A 5925-nucleotide genomic window follows, 5' to 3' on the forward strand; every position below is an offset into this window, starting at 1 on the left:
CATAGCTAAGGAAAAAAGAGTGCAGCGCGTATTTTCTCCCCTGATACTTTTGGATCAGATATGTTGCCTCATTAAAAACCTTGCTAAGAAAACCCAATGGGACAAAACTTAGTCAAGGGAAAAAGAGTGCACTACGCATTATACATAATTAACAACATGATTTATGATGATGTTAAATTAGTACTTCGGGACCTATAAGATAAACTGATGCTACTGGATCAGTTATGTTGTCTCGTTAAAAACCTTATCAAGAAAACCTAATGGGAAAAACTTAGTGAAGGGAAAAGAGTGCAACATTTGAGATTAGAACTGTAATCTTACCAATACATCTAGCAAGAACGTAATATCAGATGTCGTCTTGTTTGCAAGATACGTCAATGCGCTGATCGCAATTAAGTATGGTACTTCTTGACTAAGTAGTTCAACATCCCTTTCTTGGGGTTGATAAGAATATTTTTTTCTATGTCAAGCGATCAGACAATCGTTCATGTACTCAATGAATGAGCTTTTTCTATATAACATCTTCTAGATGTAGTCAGATTGATGAGCAAAAATAGTACATATATACTCAACTACAGGTCGAGAATAACTTATACCTCTCTTTTCAGAGTATAGTCGATTGTACCACATACGAGTAGTTTCCTTTAAGATTCATATATATAACACCTATGGGGTTATTGTTTCATAATGCTTTGAGCATTTTTAATCCTTCAGGGGGTTTTCATACAGATGTCATTTGCAATTATCTCATACATGTATACGGTGATGACATCTATAAGTTGTTTTATCTGAAGTCATTCTGAGATTGCGAGGCCGCTTAAACATCTAAAGATTATCGCATCCACTACAGGGGTATACGTTTCCTCGTAATCAACTGCTGGGATTTGGGAAAAATCCTTATGTTAAAACGCGTGCCTTACATCGCAAAAACTCATTATTTACGTTTCCTTTTATTTAAAGACACCCATTTATAACCTACTGGTTTGACGTCTATGGGTATTCGAACTGCTGGTTCGAAAACGTTTAGTTTGTCGAGCGAATTTAATTGGCATTTAAGTCATCTAGCCATTTTGGCTATTTATGTGCGTACACTCTTGCACAGTTTCCATATACGTAATCTTTTTCGTCGATTACATCTATTGCTATAGCATATTCAAATATATCATTTTACACGTGTTTCATTACGGTTCCATATTGTACTTATTGTGTACATAATTCATCGCGATCTCATATTTGCTTGGTACTAGACTTTCCTTTAGAACTCCATTAGCCTCTTTTGGGGTTTTGACAACAACCTTCTTTAAGGTTTAGTATGCAACCACTTCTGGGGTTTTGTATGCAACCACTTATGGTGTTTTATGTGCCACCTCTTTTGGGGTTACACCAACTGGGTTACTCTGCTCTTTTTGTGTTTGTGGGTTTTATCTTTTTGGAACCGACTTATCTCTCACAATTTATTAATATGATCGTCATGTTGTGAGCACCTCCATTGGAGCAGATAAGTTTAAGCTGGCATATGTGACTTTGTCACCTTATTTGTGTTAGTGAATGCATCTTGTATTTCATTTGTTATTATTTGCAAATACACGCTCTTTATTTTGGACTTCAGATTTGCATTGACCACTTCAGGGGTCGATATATAATATGATGCATTTTTTTATGTTACCAGTCTTTCATTTTCTTGTCTCACGATGTACATATCCCATTTTATATGTTATGGTGGTGCTATTGGTACATAGGCTGCACAATAAAATATATAAAAAATGGAAACTTGGTTCTCTTCAGGAGACCAGTTGTAATGGGGAGTATTTGTGATAAGCAGTTGGTTTTGAATTGATATAATCAATCGACGAATTCCGTCTCGACTACGTATGCCTCTCACTATATTTCACATTGTGCCCAACAATAGTCCCTACAATTGGGTTGTCAAAGAACAGTGTTAAACCATGTCGAAAAAAAAAACAACGTTCCATAGTGTTGGGCATATGCTACATACGGGTAGCTAAAACTCACATGTAACCATGTATAAATGCCACAATCCACACAACTGTACATTTCAATGATCCCATATAAGAGGGATTGTTTGTAGGAGTTTATTGTTTGGAAAGGCATAAAAATTTATTTGCCACAAAAAAAAAAACTAACTAGACATATGATAAGACATTTTGGGAGCAATGTTTTTAGATTACTTAGAGATGCTAAGGTGTCGGTTAGCATGTTTGATTGTTTAGCATATCATGATGCTATCTTGATGACCTATTTGGTCATGCCATGTGGTGAACACATAAATATTCTAGTAACTTCTGGTTACTCACCATATTTGATTTAATGGAATATTGTGGAAAATTAGTATCATTTCTAGTAACTTCCAATATAGTCTTCTGGCCATATTTGCTATACTCCCATACAACATTCATGGTGACATCATTACAATTTTCTTAGTTATGTATATGATCATAACCTTTGAATTGATCATCATCACATTCATATTAGGGAATGGAGTAGAACCAAAACAAGCTTCATAGCTTTTCATTATTTACTCACTCACATGAGTATAAAATCATTTCATTTTTTTTCATAACTCTTATAAGGATTTTGCTACTTTAGGAGCATATGTCTCAAGTGTGACAAATGAAAAGAATTTAATCGATTTTTCTTGTAAATAATGTTCTCTTTGCTTACCATCAATTGAGAAGTAGTTGAGTCGTATAAAATTTATCAATCTTATATCTTATGACTTTTATATCGATCATTGTATAGTCATCACATTATTAAAAAAGGTTGATCTCACTATTAACATGAGTATCATAACAATTTCCTCATTACCATGATCGAGAACTTTACAATGATCACTATATCATTACATTCACTTAAAGGAATGGATTATAATCGGACAACTTTCATGATGTCATAATTACAATTTCCTTAACTATGTATATTATCGTGACCTTTTCACAAATCATTATATCATCACATTCACTTCTACGAATGGATTAGAACCACTCAACTTTCGTGGTGGTCGTTTCAAACCTTATATATATATTTGAGGTTTGACGAATGTGAATTGTTTTATTCAACATTTTCATATAAATAATATTCTCAGCATATAACATCAATTAAGAAGTAATTACATGTCCGATTTATATAATATTTTCTTGATTTAACACCTTACGACCTTCTATAAACTGATCATGAAATTTAGTAAATATGATAATTCAGGCGTGATATAAACCAAATTTGGTCTTTTATTGGCTTTATCGAATTATCTCTATATAAATATTTAATTAAATTTCACAAACAATGTATATGATAAAGATAAGTTATACGATACAAGCCTATAAAAACTAATTATAACATCTAGAAGACAATGTTGTAACAACTTCACTACGTGTTATCAAACTTGTAATATCAAAAACCCATGATCCAGAAACTCCATACACATCGATATAAAGTTTTCTTAATTCATTTTGGGGATATAACATACTCACATAACCTTATTTTGTTGTAACTTGTTGTATAATAAGCTTTAACAAAAATCAAATTATAAAAAAATTAAAGGTCGAATTTGTAAAGCATTAAAAAGAACGACCCGTAGGAAACTCAAATCACTTACATAGTGAAAGTTAAAACGTGGTTAACAAAGACAAGGCTAATGGAAGTCCACCAACTACTTTGAATTAAATTTAATGATTTCATCCATGGTACCCATAAGTTGGAATAATTTTTCATTTTGTTAACATATACCACTCAATTTATGAAAACCAATAATACGATATCTGAGATAATGGATACCACTAACTAGTTCATTTTTTTTTTTTTGAAAGAAAACTAGTTCATTTTCTAGTAACTACAGTCTACATAAAATAAATAATCATAGCATCATATAATGTATAGCATCATGTAAATGTTTACTAATTGTCAGGTCTAACAACCTAATGAATGATTAAATACTTAATTAAAAATATTCAACTAATGAGCTTTTAAAATATTAGTTACCTCATTTAAATATATATTGGATAGGGGACTGAGACCCAAACTTTGTTTTGTTTTCTATGATAAAAGTTAATTTTCAAAAACTAAAGAAAATAGTTCACCTTATTCGATTCTTTTGAAAATTATTTAATGTTTTAACTTTTAACTTTAATCAAGCTTCAGTTACGAACTTTGAAAAATATTTAATGTTTCAATCAAACTTCAGTTACGAAATCCCCTTTTCTAAAACAAAATAGCATTTATAGCTATATAATTGAATGCAATAAATAATATTACGGTTTCATGATAATAATAACAACCAATTAACTTTCTTCTTTTAGTTTCTATATTCATAAATCTCGAAACAAATATTGTATAGCATTTAAAAGACAAGCAATTGTAATTCGCAAAAGTTATCTCAATAAAAAACCATTAGGTATATTCTTAGGCATCAAGTACACGAGACTTTCAAAACATTGTTGTTCCCTAAATTACAATATTGATGGATAACTAATAGGGCTTTGAAAATATACATTCTTAAATCATAAATCATAGGTGTATATCCATAAATATATACTACATACTTAATTTTTATGTTAAACAAAATGATTAGAACCTTAGAATCAAAATTATATAATAACTATAATAATAAACAAGTAAACCGAAAACTAAAGATATGGATACCATAATGCAACTTAATGTGCAAATCAGTTACATATTTTTTTTCTAAAATAAGGGTCTATCATAAACAAGGCAAGACAAGATATGATAACAAACTAAAAACTTTTAATCTTTAGGTTTGATGTGTGTATGTAGACAAATACGAGAGTGTGTGTGCGCATATAGACAGGAAAAACGAATAATTAAATCTTATAAGAAATCCAGTATGAACATACCAACGAAATCTAACATTAGAGTAGAAAATATGAACAAGCCACAATTGTTCGCAAAGAATCAGATAACCATAAGATGAGTTAAGAAACATACCGACCGATCATTTTAAATATTTGAAATCATAGTCATCTAGCAACATATTTTCTATATTACACATAATAGTTACTGTAGGGAATTTGAATTCAATATCATAACTAATATAATACTTCTAAACAATTATTGTTGCACACTTTAATCAAATTCATACTTTAATTTGTAAACACTAGTAATTAGAATTAGAATACATACCGGATGATAAAGAGGCATTGATATCAAAGACTTGAAGTGGTCATTAGAGATGGTAACCAACTGATCCGGTAACTCCCGCATATTAATTGTGATCACAAGCGTTACACAATAGAATATATGTGCTTAAATAACTCATGATTCGAAACCGATTAAATAATAATGCTTGTTTAAATCAATTTAAATAATGTTTAAATTAGTTATTTATTATTACGATTCAAAGGCAAAATACTTGCCTTCGTTTCCATATGTTTTATTTATTTCTTTTTGAAAATTACCAAATATGACAACCTATATTGAAATAGTCTTAAAGTAATAAAATATTAATCAATTGTATAATATAATCTTATAAAAACATATTCAGAGAAAACTCATGCATATCCATCACATATTTGTATTTATCCTTTCGATCCTACCCATATTGAAGAAACAATAACCTGGAAATCTCGCAAGACGGCATTCATGCCAACGATTTTCTACTAAAAAAAAATCAAATGCATTCATAGATTAATAAAAAGGTCATACGTACCTTAGTTACAAAATATTCACACCATGCCATTTCGATTGGTTGTTCTTTGTTGTGGCTTGTTGATCTTTAATATGAAATCAGAATATCGACTTTCAACTAAGCAGTTGGGAAGAAACAATTAAGGTTTCTAGAGAGCACTTTCAAGCACTTTCGTGCTGATAACGTGTTGTAAAACAACGGTCTATTAGCAACATGAGAACAAGACTATAGAGATCAAGTAGAAAAAGAGAATATGAAGAATGTGA

This window comes from Helianthus annuus, chromosome 12, assembly GCF_002127325.2.
Source record: "Helianthus annuus cultivar XRQ/B chromosome 12, HanXRQr2.0-SUNRISE, whole genome shotgun sequence".
Lineage (NCBI taxonomy): Eukaryota > Viridiplantae > Streptophyta > Magnoliopsida > Asterales > Asteraceae > Helianthus > Helianthus annuus.